Source organism: Populus trichocarpa, chromosome 5, assembly GCF_000002775.5.
Source record: "Populus trichocarpa isolate Nisqually-1 chromosome 5, P.trichocarpa_v4.1, whole genome shotgun sequence".
In the NCBI taxonomy this organism is placed as follows: domain Eukaryota; kingdom Viridiplantae; phylum Streptophyta; class Magnoliopsida; order Malpighiales; family Salicaceae; genus Populus; species Populus trichocarpa.
Genome location: NC_037289.2, coordinates 6042633 through 6061376, shown reverse-complemented (window position 1 = coordinate 6061376; position 18744 = coordinate 6042633). Strand labels below are relative to the sequence as shown.

The following is an 18744-nucleotide window of genomic DNA, read 5'->3' as shown; positions in this document are numbered from 1 at the left end:
AATTATTAAATTCAATTTGATGTTTGACTCAATGAGGGACAAGTCAACTCACTTTTTTTATGAATAATAAAATTAATATTTTTTTTTAATATCAAGAAATTAATATGATTGGATGAAAGATTTGATTGGATTAATTTTGTAACTAATTTAATGTTAAAATTGATTAGGCTAGGTTTAGAATCATCAAGTTTTAATGTCAACGCACAAAGTTTAATAACTATATAAAACTAATTTATCAGTCCCACTCATTTTAGAAATTAGTCTTATTCCTTGTATTGATTGTTAGTTCTCTAACAAATAAAGATCTCTTTTAATTCACCTAATATCTTACGACCAATATTCCTTTTATTATTTTCAACATAGACCAAATAAGGATTTTTTTTTTCTATTCTAGAATATTATTTATATTTTATAAATATGTTTCTTTATTTTTTTTTCTTATGGATAAAAGCTTTTATTAATTTTGAATTAATGCATTACTTTTATTTTTTGTTTTTTCTTCTTTTTAATACATGGTTCTTGGAGGCATAACCATTTCTACTCTTATATTTATTTATTTATTTAAGTATTGGAGGGTTCTTTATTGTAATAATAAACTTGTTTTTCTGATTCCATCGGTTTTAATGCTTTTAAATATTCTAGATAGATTTATTATTTTACTGCAGCCTCACCATTGAATTGACTTTAATTACTCTTTCTCAAACAACTGTTTCTCGCACTTCCTAAGTTGATTTTCACCTAATTCTCCCATGATGAGCTAAGAGTGAACTGTCGATAAGTTCAGGCTTAAGCATATGAGAGGTGCAAATAGTGTTTTTATTGTAGGAAATATTCACAGGGGCGATTTCTAGAATTCTGGAAAGTGACTTGATTTAGAACTTGGTTTCAATCTAGTAATGCATTGAAGATTCATCCTTTCAAGGCCCCAGATGATCAGGAAGTCACTACATACCCTCAGCAAGTGCATGTTCATCCATATATATCCAGCCGAGGAAAAAAGAAAATAGAATGCATCCATGGCTCACCTTCCAGTTTATAATTACCATTGTCGATCAGAAACTAAACAAACAGATGAGTTGAAATAACATACACAGCCATGGCAGCTTCATAGTTCACGGCTTCTGATCTCTTACTGCTAAATGTCTGTATTACATTGTGAAAAGTCTTCAACAGTCTCTCTGATCATATCATGAGATCTTAATTCTTCTGCCACTCATCAAATATTTCTGTACGTTATGGTTCTGCTTTCTTACTTAATATTATCATCCATTTTGTTACAAAGAAAATCGGAATATGTCAGGAATTCATATGGGAGTACGTTGTTCAAACCAATGAATTAAGAGTCCTCCAGAGGTACAAAAAAATAGAAAAGAAAATTGCACTTGGATTTCATAACCAAGGTATTACAAGCATAGCAGATACATCTGTATATCATGCTACAAGTCAGCTAACTTTAAGCCTTGATATAACCTAATTAACAAAAGATCAATTTCCATACACGGAACCCCCCCTAGTGTAGCATGTATTGCAAGTTACACTCTAAATAACCACAGAGTAATTAATATAGTGCAGTAATTGCCCCACCTATATATTAAAATGTATCTGCTAGGCACTAGCTACAGAGCTATATTAATTATTAAGCTCAAAATAATATATAGAAGTATAGGTACAAGACTAGGCTAAACTCTTATAGTAGCTCAACCAAAAATTTCCATTTTAGTTATGGATTGGAGGCTTCTTACTTGCTGGGGTGTAGTCCATCCCAGCTAGTTCATCCACATCATGTAACCCATTTTCTTTTGATGGAAACAGATTATTATGGTCCTTCTTCTCTACTTCATGATTGTTAACCTCTCGCAAAGTCCTTGCTGCTGGAAATACAAGAGAAAAGGAAACCAATTAAGGAATACTTTACAATATCAGAACTTCACAACTCTTAAAGAACATCAGACATAGAAATATACCTCTAGCACAGGTGGAGACAAAGCAAAGCAGGAAAAAAGCTACGAGAACAAGATGATTGCGTGAAATCTTTGCCATCTTAGGACTTCTTTCTGGTTTAGGTGTCAATCTGTGTAGCCTCTTCAAACTGATGATCTCTTATATAGAGGTAGACTAGTACTTTGATGCCAACATGTTTGGACAATGTTGCAACCGACGGTGACCTAAATTTTTGTAGTAATTCTACGTGAGCAAATGCGGTCTTGTAAGTGTCAAAATCGATGTCTCACTGCTGTTTCATGCTAGCATAGACAAGAGCCTTCTGTTGAAGGCTAGAAATGCATCAGTTCAGGTCTGAGGGGCTCACTTTTAAGTATAATCGGTATTAGGTAGGTGCATTTCATCTTTTCACTTCGTGTTTGTTTTACTTTGTACTAACTCACTTAACGTCGCTTTAAATTATTATTTTTAATTTAAAACTTTGTTTGATTTTCCGCCACTAAGCTAGTGACTTCATGTAAATCAATATCTAGATGCTCGTGTCCCTTTCTCACAAGAGGTCGAATTTTTCATCCAATTGCTGGTAAAATCTATCTGATAAGGCTACTTTTTCGACCATATATAGTCTTGATATATGAGACCTGGCTTCAAATATTTTTTGTTCGTAATTAAGATGGATGGATAAATAAATAAATAAAAGGATATTGGTTTGCTGGAGAAAAGGGGTGATTCTGAACAACGATACTTGTTCTAGCTATGGAGGCCTAGCTAGGGCCCCGAGACTCTGCTACTGCCCTAGACTTTCTTTTATTTATTTATTCAAGATACAAAGAAATTTCGCAAACTGGCGCCCAAGGCTGCCAGTGATTCCTTGATGTAGCTGAAAAGCATGATTAGATAGGCAACCCCATAGAATTTAATTGTCTAATTATCCAAGCTTCATGCTATCAAATTCATTGTAATAAGAGGAGCACAGGAACTTTGTGCTCACTTTTTGTTGATTATTAATAGTGCAAATCATCCAAACCCTCATGACAATAATCGCACTTTTCTTATTTCTCTTCTTGTATTATTCATTTGTTGTCAAGCTTATAATAGAGAGGCAGCAAATCATAGCGCAGTGGTGGATTGAATTTATTACGCTCAAGGGATAAGGGAACAGCTTCAAGCATGTCAGATTTCTGGGCCCTCGTTCTGCTATACCTAAAAGCAAACTCTCTGACGTTGCATCACCAATCACAAGGACAGTTCCCCTCAGGCGGCAAATGAAATCTGTGCATACAAGTTAGCTGTACATGACAGAAGTTAAAAAATGCCTAGAGAACATGTATATCTTGTGCTTACTACCTTAATTTACTTTTGTTCACATGATTAACTCACTGGAGATTTCTTCTTGAACTAATTAATCATGCAGGAAACAAAGCATTGATTAATGGAGGGAGAAAAACCGACATTGATGGAGGCTCCGATGTTTTTCGGATGAGCTGATAAGCAATGTTTTGTACAAAAAAATCACGTGGACAATCTGCTTAATGGACCCTCCTTGCCCTCACTATGAGCATACACTAAACATGACTAATCTTGCAAATTAGGAGCACTTAAGACATTGACGTTAACACAGGTTAATTATAAGAAAATAATACGGCTAAATTACAATGAGTCGTATCAAAACTTAGAACTCAGTTTTACTTGATGTATAAGCTATTTACCATGAAAAAAGGTGCGAATTTCGTTCTTGCCGACAGATTCTTGTCACATACAGAGTATTGTAGAATTCAGCATGGCATTTTTGCCTGTGATTTAAACTGTGTTAATTTATTCCATGGTCTTCATTTTGGAGTGAGTATAAGATTCTCCGCTACTTTTGAGTTTAGAATCGAAAACTTGTAACTTTCTTTTCCAGAAAATTTTGACAGCCAACACTGAGATGGCAGCTTTTCAGTAAAGATCTGATGTGCTTTGATCGGACAAACTATTAATGGAGAGGATCATCTTAATTTTCAAACAAATATTTGGTTGAAGAATCGCCCTTAAAAAATCCAAAGCTTTATTTGGCTAGCTATTCAAAATAAACTCAGCACTAAGAATTTCTTGCTTCTTCGTCGTTTAGTTATTGAGAACACTGACCACCTTTTCATTCATTATGATTTTACTTAGAATATTTGGATGAGAATTCTATCTTAGTGGAGAATTAGTGGATGTTTTCCTAAGTGTTTAGATGTCATGTTATATTAATGGTCTTATGATTACTAAAAAGTTTTTATAAAAATACCCGGAAGCTTTTATCTTTCTGCACAACTTAAAATATATTAGTAATCTAAAATAATATTATCTTATAAAAGATAATGTAGATCTTGGTTCTTACTTTAACTTGATTCTTCATCGTTTTTTTTACTTAAAAAAATTCTATAATCATCCGTTTGTATATTTAATATCTAATTTTTATATATTTGATATCTGATTTTCTAATCAATGCAGATAACATTAATTTATTTGTTTTATATGTTTTTTTTTATATCTCAATATAAATTTTTTTTATCTCTTTTTTTATGGTTACCATCTAAATAATCATGTTTTTAATAAAATAAAAATTATTTCCCAACAATATTCAGAGAGTAACATGTCAAAAGAGTGGGAACAGTGGATGGATGGTAGTGGGTGAAAAGTGAAAACTCCTCGAGCGAGTCGGAGTTAAATTTAGGAATGGCCCCGGTGGCAGACTTACACTTGGCGACCATACGGGTGCGGGCCCCCGCAAGGTAACAACCTCGTTAAGGTAAATCTCCACCAAATGTCACGGAGCTTCGCCACTGCTAGTAGCAGCAGGGGATTTGAGGGCCATTGAATACTGAGTTCTAATGATCTAAAATTTGTATTTCACTGTCAGTTGGGGGCCCTTCAATTCTCCTCAGAGACCTAGCAATTAGAACCATCCAATCCACACAAGTGATTTTGGCCCACTAAAAAGATGAGAACTGCAGACGTTGGGCTTTTTCATCACTCTATAGGATACGCTTGTCACTTCATCGACAAAGAAAGCAAGCAAGAGTGCCTTTACAAAATTAACTCCGTCATGATCCTGTCACTTGCCACTTGCTAGAGCTGAGAGAGATGGAGTTTGAGTTCAGAGGAGATGATGCTTTTTAAGATACTATTTATTTATTAATTTATTTTTAATATTAATATATCAAATTAATCTAAAAATTTAAAAATAATTTAAAAACAAAATTACACTTGAACCACACAACGACAAACACCACCTCCAAATATTACCTCTAGACCTTCTCATTTGATTTTTACAACGTTGGGTAATTAATTCATATTAAACCATGTGAATTCACAAGAGGTAATTGCATCATTGTCATCGTGAACATTAGAATAACTTTGTTAAAATCAAAATTATTGAGAAACGATATCGAAGTTTAATGGAATTAAAACATGAATTGAAAGTAAATAATGTTCTTACACTTATAATATGGTTGTTTGTATCTAAATTTTCCTTGAATTTGTTGACTTAGTGACCATTAATGACAACAATTTCTGTTCACAAATCATGCTTCAATCAAAAAGCTGGTCTGTCATCGAGACAATATAATTGACAATGGGGGCTGCATGTAACCCAAAACCATGACCAACCTCAGGATATGGAGACTAGGTGGGAAGCTTGTGACCACTCTCCCGTAGCTGTTGAGGGCCATCCCCCATTCTCCCGATTGAACTCCCGCGTCGTCGAGTCGTAGGGAAGACGACCCTAAGCAGACTGGCCGGCATGATTAGACGCTAATCACCCCTAATCAGCCTTGAAAGTGAGCCTATGAGAGGGCGACTGGTACTAATATGTCATGGTCTGGCACAAGTCGGGGTGTTGGAGCCCATGGTCCATCACGTGCCATTCACGATGAGCTGGGAAAGAGCAATGGTGATTAGCACGAGATAGGGATATCAGGTGTCGATTGCTTTGCTTTTTGGACTCATTTGGGCCCTTCGTGGTTTTTGGACTTAAGGAAAGGGTGCGAGAAGCAGTCACAATAATGTTGGCTCCTGCTGGGTTGTAGTTTTAGGTCCATGTCAAGATTTCTGGCATTTTACTAGTTATTATTTTCTGGCGCTGCTGGGACAATTTGAGAGGTACAAGAAGGGTGCAAGATCACATGCCTGTGTTGCTCATTTACACTCCATTGATGTGGACGAAGTTAGGATGGCCTAGCAAACCATGGCCAGGGACTTTCTTTTGTTTTCTTTCTCACTTACATTGAAATCTCCTCATGTCAAAGTTGGTGATTAGTCTCCGTTGTTAACGAGGAGTTAATTGAAGGGTGTCTTGGCATTGCGGCTACAATATTGTTCGTCTAAAATTTGAATTTGTTTTTGTTTAAAATTATTTTTTAGTGTTTTTGGATTGTCTTGATGTACTGATATCAGAAATAATTTTTTTTATATAATAAAAAAATATTATTCTGATGCATTTATAAGCGAAAAGCACTTTGAAACACAACCTCCACCACATTCTCAAACAAGCATGAAAATACATTTTGTACTCCAAATCAAAATTCATCAACATCAACATAAGGATTGTTTCACATGTTACAGAGTATAAAATTCAATGAATGTTTGATTACTCGGGTTAAAACGAGAACTTACTATTTAAAAATTAGCAGGGCTAATAAATAAATATATAAGAAGAATGGATAGCTTGTTTTATGTTAATGGAACTTGGCTCAAGCGGGCAGCCATGTCCTTAAATCATGGGCCTTGACTTAAGCCGAGCAGACAACTTCGTCCACTAAGTTGTTTGGGCCTTGTCCCAACAACAAACCGCTATGTTATTTGGGTCTCGATCCATCCCCTAACTATTCTAGGACCGAATCCCAATCCTATGTAAATTCTCAGAAAGCCCAACATTAAAAGACACAATAATGCGGTGTTGACCTCTGAGAGGTTAGTGTTGTGTCACTCAATTGCCCGTTTTAAAAGCAATCACAACCTATAAGTTTTTTCACAGTTTAACTCCTGTACAAATCATATAATTGGTCTGCGTCTTGGTAAGAAGAATATTCTTCTATTCACTTACCATAACCCATGTGATCAAATCATTTTATCAGTTGTGTACATAGTTTTTTGTTCTTATTGATTAGGGAAAACGATATACAACGACAGCATAATGACTTTCTCCTTTGAGGATGCATGTAAGCTACCATACTCTTCATCAAGTAAAACACATGATTTTTAGCGGCTAATGGGTATAAATAACCCAAGACATACTCACATAGGATCATTAGAGAATATATCATACAACCCACAACCATCATAATATACACCGCATACACCCTTCATTCTTGTTTTCTTTACTATACTATATTTCTCTTTTACAATTGTTAACTTAAGCATTAGAGGATCTTCTATCCTGATAAAAGACTTATTTTGCAGAACAATAAAGGATAACAAAGCCTAGACACCTTATCCTAAAGGCAACCATGGAAAACCTAAAACCAATTTGAAGTTTTTATGACTTTATTAATGATGTTGACTATGGAACCTTGAATAAAAGCTAGTTCATTTCTATTTTACACATCATCCAAAAGTTCTTTCCATAACTGATGAGTGCTTATTGATGTTGTTGTAGCTACACAACAACAACTTCGCACTCTTCCACCCTCTTTACAGGTGATACAACATCTAACTTTATTGTATGAACTATTGAGTGCACATAAACAACCTTAGTTTTTGAAGGAATAGGGCAGGACGACATACAAACAAGTAGAAACGAGAATACTCATACTCCAACCCTATAAAAAAGCCACCCCCTCAATGAAGAATGCTCTCAAATTGAATGCTCCATACATGAACTCCAAAGATTAAATAGTAGAACCTCAACAAATCCCAACAACAAGAGTGATTTTCACTTTAGATCTCTCTTCAAGTTTCACTCATATACCCTTTAAAAAAAAAACCATGATGCAAGATGAAATCAATAATGATACAAGTTTTTGGAAAGGAATATCACCCCTACTAAATGAAAGATTTTCTACTTTATTATCGAGTGTTGCACTCCTATCTCTTCAATGATTGCAAGTCCATTAAGATCAACTTAGACAAATATGATAACCTTACGGAACAAAAAAAAATATATATATATATATATATATATATATATATATATATAGAGAGAGAGAGAGAGAGAGAGAGATATAGAGAGTACAGATCAAAATAAAATTTGTAACATAAAATAACAATGTTATGTGTAAAGTTTTCCTAACAACATTCTAGGGATTTGCTTGAGTGTGACGTCATAATCTGCGGCTTGACTCCATCCTTGATTTTGGCAATTTTTATGCAAAACTCACTTCCCGCTTAAGCATAAGTATACCAGGTAAAAAAAGCACACCTAGGCTCTTCGTCATCACATGAAAAAAAAAAGATAAGACCATTAGAGCATATCTATAAAGGTTTAACAAGAAAATGTTTAATGTGAAAAGTCTACTCGAATCTATTGCCATGAAAGCCTTGATTAGTAGAGTTTACAACTATTCTTTATAGAAACGATCTTATACTCTTCCTGACTAAAGTCTTCTCAAAGTGAAACGTGCAATGAAAAACCATATTCGAGTACAAAAAAAGTGAGCATGACAAGATAAGAACACATTTGTTTCTAATAAAAAAAAGAGTTAAACCTCTCAAGAGCCATCGATCAACCTTAAGGTATCTAAAAGGAACATATAAGGATCCATTTGTGTTTGACTAACATTTCTAAGCTCATGATTATACCTCTCACCACCACCCATATTAAGGCATTAACTGCTATTTAGAAAAAATAATTTATGCAATACCCACCTATAATGAGCGATACAAACACATGGAAACCTAATAAAACTTTTTCTTTCTCACCATGAAAATGGGCATGACACCGAGCATAAGTATGCCATAAAAAAGAAAGAGAAAAACTTATTGATAAGAGTTACCTCTAATAATTTGTTAAGAAAATGCAACCCTAAAAAAAGGTCACCACATCCATTATTCATTATTCGAGATTAGATAATCTTCAAAGATTGTATTGAGATAAATCTTGTGAACTTTGTAATGAAAAATTATTTTTCCTCTATTTGTTTTTCTCCAAGGTATTATTAATCTCCACATCTTCAAATGAAATCTTTATATAAAATCTCCATGTCTCTCACAAAATATCCATATAAAATATCCATATCTTCGATGAAGTCTCCACTTTTCCAAACAATGAGCTCTCAAACATTCTTCATGACAATTTCTCTATTTATCCTCTATTATCATTGTCACATTTCTTATTATAACAACACTTTCACTGTCACAAAGCATTCTCAATATTATGCCCTATAACTTGACAAAAAGAAGTTCATGAGCCTTTTAAATTATATATAATTTCAAAGACTCTAAGCAATTGATGGACTAACACATAAGAAAATAATGGACAACTTGTTATCTATTAGTGAGACTTGGCTTAAGTGGATAACCTTGTCTTTGATCATCATTGATAGAAACTTCATTGCTAGAGATAACCGGATCACCATTGATAGAAACAGTCTGATCATTGCATAATTGCGGATCTGTATCCTCTAAGTAGCCTTCAAAACATCCCCCATGTTCCTCCAATTCGAATAATTCTCTCCCACCTTTTCCATTATCATCATTCTCTTCATTGTGACTCTCCACTTGAAGAGAAGACCCATAAGCTCCCCTTAAATAGTATGGCTTTGATTCATAAAATGAAACATCCAAGGTCACAAGTAACTTTCAGTTATGAGGATCATAACACCAATATCCCTTCTAAAACTCCAAGTATCCTACAAAGACACACCATTTCGCACATGGATCCAGTTTATTTTGCAAAACCCTAGGCACATGAATATAAAATATACGTCCAAACACTCTTGGTTCAAGATTTGGGAGATGAAGAAGAGAAAGCAAAGATTGCATCTTTTGTGGGGGAGTTTGGAAATCTATCACACTGGATGGTGTTCGATTGATTAGATAAGCAGCTGATTTCACAGCCACACTCTAGTACACCTGCGACATATTCAAGCCAAAGAGAGAAGCCCTAACTATTTCCAAATCTATCTATTGTTTCGCTATGTTAATCTATTTTGTTGTGGAGTATAGCTATAAGAGGTTTAATGTTGAATTCCATAGTGTCTCGGAAAAGCACCTAAAAATTTATTCTCAAATTATTTATCGTTGTCAGGCTGTAGTGTACGAATCTGCCATTGGTATTGAGTCATCACCATTTCAACTCATTCCTTAAATGTTGTTCTTACACGGGATTTGTTGCCGGACCCAAACATCCGAGTGAATAACTGCGAAAAGGCTCTGAACTTTTATTCAAACTTGGAAAATAAGAAATATGATGGCTTTTATCCTGTTAACAAATTTAACAAAGAAAATCGAAATTCCTTAAACCTTAAAACAAATGTGGTTGCAACTTGTTAAGATAGCCAAACGAGAGTTATGCCCTACCCTTCGGTTCCATAGCCATACAATTGCTCGAGCTTTATCTTCACTGCTTGTTTGATTCACTTGACTGAGCTTTGACCCACCTTTTTCTGTCAACTCCAAATAATAAAGTTTCCCTCACCTAACACCGTAACCAAGAATCTTCCAGGTTAGAATGTCCTGAGAAACACAAGGAAGGCCAAAAAGTAACAGTGCATGTGAGGGTGGAGGTACTTTGGCTAATCAAAAGGAGATTATAGTCAAGATATGGAAGAACAAGAACGATGTCGAACGTGAGTGAATCAGATAAAATGACAGATCCCTCCCAAGTAATAGGGGAGGTATTGTCATTGGCTCTGAAAATAATTGACTGAGGAGACGGTTTAAAAAATTTTAACTGACCATAATCCATATTCATATGATTGGATGCACCTGTATCAATTATCCAAGTACTATTCTTAGAATTCACAAAGAGTATAGAAGCATTACCAGGTGTACCTGGGTGAACAATATTTGTTGTAGGTTGTATTTGTTCCTCAGTCATAGAAGCTACCATAGCTTTTCCACCAAGATTCTTCCGAGGTTTCTTTGTAAAACCCCACCAATCAGGATAGCCAATAATCTCATAGTATCGTTGTTTTAAATGGCTCAATTCGCCCTAACAAGTGCACACTAGGCCTCCAGATTTTCTAGTGGCTTGATTATTCTGATTTTTCGAAGGACCTGATGTTGTTCCTTGACGAATTCGATTGACTATCATCGCTGAGGTCTTAGAGATTGGATGAGACTCTCCCATTGTTTTCTTCTGCTAACACTCTCTCCTAACATGCGCATATGCACTTTTGAGATCAAGCTTCGGATCTTCTCGCAAAATTTCTCCACGAACCTATTAAAAAAAAAGGTCAAGTCCATTTAGAAAAATATGAACCCGAAGCCTTGCCAGGACAGAGTGCAACTGAACCACTCCTTCAACTGTTCCTGCCTGTGACACGGTCCTGTGATCAATCTCCTGAAAAATAGCAACAAGTTCATTATAGTATGTTGAAAGAGGATGTTCATTCTGCTTAGTGGGAAACGACTTGTGCTTCAATTCAAAAATACAAGTTTTGTCTAATCCATCATAAAAGGTTTTTGATACTGCTTCCCATATCTATTTAGCCGTGGAAAGACGAATAAATCGTTGTATCAATGATGGGTTCATCGAGTCGATAAGCCAACTCTTGACTCGATGATTTTCGGTTATCCACATCGCCACCTTTGGATCTCCGGGTTATAATAGCTATTTTAGCATAGGAAATACAACTCATGCTGACAGAATAGGAAATACAATTCATTCTGACACCTTTTATATTTGTGTCCATATATTTTCTATGTGGCAATTGCCTTAATTTGTGATTCTGCTATCGGCATTCAGATTAAAAGCTTTGTTAGCTATCCCAAAGGTCCAGCCACGGTTTGCTATTGTTATATGGAAGAAGTACTCGGCCATGAAGTCTCTTTTGAGTGTTTGCATGAACCCTAACAAATATGTGAGTACAAGGTCCATTTACTATACAATACACTGTTAAGTAGTCACCATTCAGTTTACTAAAGAAAATCGAAGGACCGGATCAAAATATTCACCTGGTTCAGTTTCCTATCGCTCATAGTGTTTGCCTGAACCCTGAAGGGAATTATCTTTAGTGGGGTGCTCTTGACAATTCTAACATGGAAAAGTTTCTGAGGTTCGTAATGGGCGCGCGGGCTTCGTGTGATGGGAGAGGGTGGCCCTTGATACAGTTAAGGTGTAAGGAACCTTCTCATGAATCAACAACAGGAAAACAGAAAAACACAATTCCCAAGGATGAGATAATTGTTTTACGATTTTGTGACCCCTTGTCCTAGAATATTTTTAATAAGCTATAAAGAAAAACCTATGAGTTGATGAGTACTAGAAAATGTTTCAAGGATGATCTAAAATTCAAGGTATCAGTAAATAAAAAGCAGCTTAGCAATTGATGTTGTTGTGCAGATGAAATCACTATGGTTGTTTACGGGAGTAAACCTTAATTATTACTATCATGCACTCTACTCTAGGCAATGATGTTGAATTTTTAAAACAAAGAAGATGTTTATTTCAATATTTCTAGAGGATTTATTTTTATTGATTTTCTTTATAATTTTCTGAAAGTAACAAGAATGAATAACCCTTTTCGTTGTCAAATGTAAATCAAAGGCAGAGCCAAATGCTGCTCTTGACACTGTTGGAAGACAGAACACTCCCCTAACTCTTATTTGTATCCTGACAGCTCGCCAGTGTCAAGAAGATGACCCTTAAACTGTGTAATTTCTTTATTTTATGTTGTTTGAGGTAGCTACATTAAAATAACCATGCATTTTTCTCGTATGAAAATGGTAGGTGGCAAGAGTAATTTCTGAATCTGACCACCGAGGGTTTTCTTGGTGGTGAAAGAAGAGGTGGTCAGATTTGTTCCAAGCGAGTCTGTAGAATACTTATGGCTCAAATTGGAAACATCAGAACTAATAATCATCTTAAATAACTCCTTACTATAATTCTTGGTGATCAAGATTAGAGGTTTGTGCGTACCAACTTCTTCAGCCATTCATTCTTTAGGAGGACAATTGATTTATTACCTACACATAGTAACATGACCAAGTTGTGGAAGTTCTAGTTGGAATACACTCCCTCGAGTGGCATTTTTCACGTATCATGGTCAGTTGGTCTGTTGATAAACTGGAGTGAACAAATTCCATCACCAGTGTAGGTGGGGAGAGTTGACTTGTTTCAGTCTTGTTCTTGTCAGCAAGTTCTGAGACATCTTTCGTCTGAGCCCAATAATATGGCCATGTAACTGGGCGTGTGCACCCCCCCTCCTCCCGAGGGCCCTAACCTTGACTTCAAGCCTAATAACATGACCAAGTGTTCATAGACTTGTATCTTATATCCAATCATTTTTTTCTTCATTGTAAGAGAGATTTTTTTTTATTAAAACACGTGTAAGAGATATATTTCTTCATGTACGTATAATGAATTTTTATCTTTTATTAATGCTACCTATGACTCTTCCGTAATTAAAGCAAGCAAAAGTTGAGATCTCTAAGAAATATGAATGCATTGTACATTACATCACAGCAAAAGCTAGAGCTGAAGATGCAACTTCACATTGACAAATAAGTTGCAAATCATAACTAGTGAAATTTTTCTTGGCCTCATCTTTATCCAGTCCAAAGAGTTTCGATATCTTTTCTGAATCAAAAGTACGAAAATCCAAAGTAGAAACAGACCGGCGATAACCAGCTAACATTGCATTGCCTCCATTATGGTTAATGATGTCTGTTATAGAAGCCTGTAAAAGGGTGAAGTTCTGGATATTCTTGGTGGCATTGGAATGAGCCTCAGTTCTTAGCAATCTGTTCTGATTAGAATGATTAAGAATTGGCGAAAAGGATGAGCGGTGGAGGCTTGGTTCTTCTATCTGTATTGGCTTTAGTACAGAGAATGTGCTGCTACTACTTGCACCGTTTCCTGTCTCAAGGTTATTATTCGTACTTGGCTCTGAGATTTTCTCCACCTAAAACAAAGGAGATCGGAATAGATTATTTACAAGATCATCCTAACTTTTTCATTGAATAATATATATACATGTATGTTGAGAAGATTAAAACAAGAATATACCTCTTTAGAAGATTATGTTCCTTCTTCAGCATGTTGAGAAATTGATTTCTTTCTTCCATGACCTTCTCGACTTGCCCTGGATGATTGATTTCTTGACCTACGCCTAAGAGATTGAAGGAAGGACAAACAAGTATACTTTCATCAATTTCTTGTGTAATGAATTAAATTAATAAATTGAGGAGCATTTTTGGGGACGTACCTTTTCCTATCACTGATTTGAGCTGGCTCGTCCTCCTCTTTGTAAATTACTGGTAGATCTGGAAGTTGGCATGGCAGTGGACTTGAAGAGAAGAACTGCAGGGGGTAAGAACTGATTAGAACACACAGTGGAATGAGCTAAAATAGTTTACATAATCAGCTGGAGAAATGAGAACAGATATACCAAAAAGTAGATAATATTAATCACATAGGGAGGAATCGCCACTAGTTCTCACGTACGTGACTTTGGAGAGCAGAAGCAGCAGTCCCACGATATGCTGGGTTTAGAGAGAGAAGCGTGGTCAAGAGACCAAATGAAGACTCGGGAAAATCCTTGAAGGCTTATTGGAAACTAGGTTTGTAGTGTTGTGGTGGTCTGAAGCTTGTTGGTAGCCTCATTATCTTCCAATAGTCCTCTGGTGGTGAACCACAAAGCTTGAAAATCCTATGAAGTTGCTCGAACTAAAAGCAATAAAACTCATCCAACACACACTGCATTCAGGAAAATGGAAACGAATACAATATGCTCCTCTAGAATTCGATTGTGTTATTTTCTTGATGGGTCATAGAATGTCTTAAATAAGAGTAGGAATTGATTCATTGAACTTCTTGATGGTCGCAGAATCTCTATTTAAGAAGAGATGATGTGGTTATGGAAAAATATGGGAAGTAGATGAAAAAGACCAAAAGCAAAAGAGCAGCTTGTGATAGAACAGGTAGATTGTATCACTTCAAATTATAAGTACAGATTTTCCATTGATTACTGACTATTACGGTATCATGTCGTCACACTGTTGCACAAAGTTCTGGTATTGAAAACATTGGAGAAGAATCCAATTGTTGATTGTATCTGATGGAATGTCAAAGAACAACAACTACAACAAACAATTTCATTCAATTCGTTACCTAAAACGAGACTTGAGGCATCAATGATGGTAAAAGAAGTTTTACCTCTGTCCTTCCAGGCATGATTGGCCTTCTAATGAACATCTCAGCCAATAAACATCCAACATTCGAAAGATCAAAACCTACTCCATAATCTGGAAAACCCAGTAATAGCTCTGGAGCTCTATACCAAAGGGTTACTACTCCGCTGGTAAGTGGTTGTTTTGGTTTAGGTATGAAGAAATTTGCGAGCCCGAAATCGGGCGATTCTCAGCACCCCTTTTTGCCTATTAACAAGATGGTAGCTTTAATGTCTCTGTGTAAAATACCCCTCTCGTGGCAGTGCTGGAGACCTGAAAGCAGTTGTTGCATGCAGCACTTGACCTGTATCAAATTAAAGGCGCCAAATCACCATATTTAGAGTTTCCATCTATAGAATTAGAGACCATAGGGAATTGCATTAAATATACATGCACATCTTTGCGTATACAACACTTTAGTATTGATGGAACACTAGTTTATAGAATTTCCATTTTTCCCAGTTTAATGTAATATTTGAAACTTTCTCCATTCCTGTTCTTCATACTTTCCAAGAGTTAATAGATTGCACATCTCTTTGGGCTGCAAACCATTCATGAATGTTCAGTTCATCATTATGGCCCCAACAAACAGCTACAGACAACTGTATCTCAAAGAAGGAGGAAGTTCAAACCTGTGGTTCAGTGAGCCTCTCGCCTGGACGGGAGACGATCCTGGTTAGGTTCGACTGCATGAAATCAAAAACGAGGTAAAGACTATATTGCATCCTTGACGTGGCTACTCCTTCAAGCTTGATTACATTTAGATGATCTAACTTCTGCAGCATCATTATTTCTCTTGCCATAAACTTGACACTTTCAGGCTCTGATGTGTCAAATCTTACCTTCTTTAGAGCAACTATCTTTCCAGTGTCTCTATCTCGAGCTTTGTACACATTGCTCTAAGTTCCCTGGCGTACCTGTAAATGAAAAACATAATCCCAATTAGATGATTTATAGCATATCATTTAAGAACTTAATCAAATGAAATGACAGTAAACATAGCTTTTCCAAATTCCAACTCTCTTTCCCCCACCCCCATTAATCTCCCACTAATCACCTTGGCCTCTATCTACATACAAATTGGAAAAGGAGTTCTTTGAATACTTGTATGGGGGGGAGGTAGTAGAGGAAAAGGTAACAAAATCAAACATTAACATTAGCTAGCTTATTATAAGAATCAACACTCTTTGGAACCAAACCAGCCAAAACCTCACTAGGAAAGTTATCGACAAACCATTTTGGCCACCCATCCACAAGTTCATCCCCCACTGCCTTCTTCAAAGAAAATCTTTGCGACACATTTCCAACATCATTCTTTAACCCTTCTCCCTCAACTAACTTCTCTCGTCCATTCTTTTCCAATTCTTGTCTGGACATCTTCCCAGCTTCTCTCTGACCAATAGGTCTCCCTCTATTCTCTCCCTTAACATACCTATTTTCTTGTTTCAACTTCTCTGGTGACTGAGGTGGCGAGTACATTGAACTCTTGCTCTGAACACACCCCATTTTTTAGAATCCTCAACTTGTTGCGGGGAATCAAAATTACGATGATTGCTAGGTGACATAGTAATGTTAACGAGAATTACGTATGATATGATCGTGGGTGGCATAGAGCAATATCCATTTTTGATCAATCAAGAAATGCGCAAATTTGTCGTCCTTTGACCAGTATATTGTTTGGATTTTTGCTAAATGAAATACCCTACATCTTTGTTTGCCCCTGCTTTCTCCGCCATAATGAGTGAGGAAGTCTATAGAGACAACGATTCTTTTGTCGCCTCCATTACCAATGAGTTGGTCTGTGTTATCTAGGGATAGTTTTAGCTTCTTCTTTTCTTTTTTTACGGATTAGTGAAATTCAAGGATGTCTCTCCAGTCACAGCCAAGAGACCGCACATCAAGTCAGATTTACGATAAAAAATAATTTAGCCTCCGGCAATTGTTGTAATGAACAAGCATTTTCCACTACAAGTCTAGCCTCATACCTAAGATTCTGGAGGAATATATGGAAAGTTTAACCTTCGAAGAGACTGTAGTACGGAGAAAACAAGGAGCTACCTGAAAACAGAAAAGCTCTCTCCCTCCCTAGTTATCAACATAAGCTAAACTTGAAGAATACATTCCAAGCACATTGAAGAAGAGACAAGATGGAACAGTAAATTAATAATCATGTTGTACACACTGCTATTTTGAACATAAATTTAAGTACCCTTATAGACCTTCAAATTTCATAGTTAATTGATGATGATTTAGAATACAATATACTTAGTGCTAAGGTTTTTTTTAGTATTTAGATAATGAGTAATGATATGTTCATAGTATTGTCTTCTTTGGTGGAGCATATAGTTGATGGTAAAAGTCTTTGTTTTATAAAACAGTCTTTTTTGTGAAGTTTAGCGATTTTCAAGTAATTAAGTCAATGATTTTTTTAGTAAAAAATCATAATAAATAAGATAATAAGCATTAAATTATAAGAGCCAGTGTTTGTTTTTAGTTTTTATATGATAAATGTTCTAGGAATGTTTGATAAGATAATAAAAATTGTGAATCTTTTATTTGTGATTCAGATAATATTTATAGTCCTTCAACTCTGTCGTTTTATTTTGTTGAGAAGGTGGAAAGTCTTTTTTTTTGTTTTGAAAATTTGGATATGAAGAAATATCACAATATTAATGTTAATGGAAATAATTTTTACATCAATATTAATGTTGATTAAAATATTACAGGCTCTTTGAAGATTTTTATATACTTAAAGGTGTAGAGAAATAACTATCATAGATTCTTAGGCCCCGTTTGTTTGCTGAAAAGTAGTTTTTTTTTTTAAAGTGAATTCTGGAAAAGTGAATTATTTTCTAATGTTTGATAGTGTAATGGAAAATAAGTTGAAAAACACTTTCTAGTGTTTGGTTATGTCATGGAAAATGAGTTGTAAAATAACTTATTAATGTTTTATTTTTCTCAAGTTTATTAAAATAACGAGGAACAAATCTTACAAATTAAAAAGTTGAATGAGAATGAAATTGAAAAAAATATATATAATTTCATAAATTATCTTAAATAAATAAATTATAATCAAAATAATAGAGATCAAATCTAAAAAATAAAAAAAATAAAAGATGAAGAAATTAAAATAATAATAATTAACATTTTATAAATTATTTCAAATAAAATAAGTAACAATCAAAAGAATAAGAACCAAATTTGATAGATAAAAAATTTCAATAAAAAAATGATAAGGGAAAAGCAAATAACAATTATAAAAATAAGGACCAAAGTTAATATAAAAATTAAATTTTAAGAGATGAAATTAAAAAATAAATATTCAAAACAAAATATATATAGCAATCAAAAGTTTGATGACCAAATTTGATATAATCAACAAATAATATGACATTTCTAAATTTTTCACAACTTCCGGAAAGTGTTTTCCGCCCAAATTTTCCAGGAAAACACTTTCCTGTAAACCAAGCCAAATTTTCCTTTGACTTAAAAGTATTTTTCATT

General features: G+C 35.0%; 1 long non-coding RNA gene and 1 pseudogene across 1 annotated transcript; both read right to left on the bottom strand.

The window, feature by feature from the left end:
- Positions 1 to 1366: 1366 nt before the first annotated feature.
- LOC18099070 (uncharacterized) lies at positions 1367 to 2253 on the bottom strand. The gene is made up of 2 exons (XR_002981644.2): positions 1965 to 2253; positions 1367 to 1871 (listed from the first exon to the last, which is right to left on the bottom strand). It is a non-coding gene; the product is annotated as an uncharacterized LOC18099070 (long non-coding RNA).
- A 7137-nt stretch (positions 2254 to 9390) lies between these two features.
- LOC18099069 (probable serine/threonine-protein kinase At1g54610) lies at positions 9391 to 17232 on the bottom strand (annotated as a pseudogene).
- Between the last annotated feature and the right edge of the window lie 1512 nt (positions 17233 to 18744).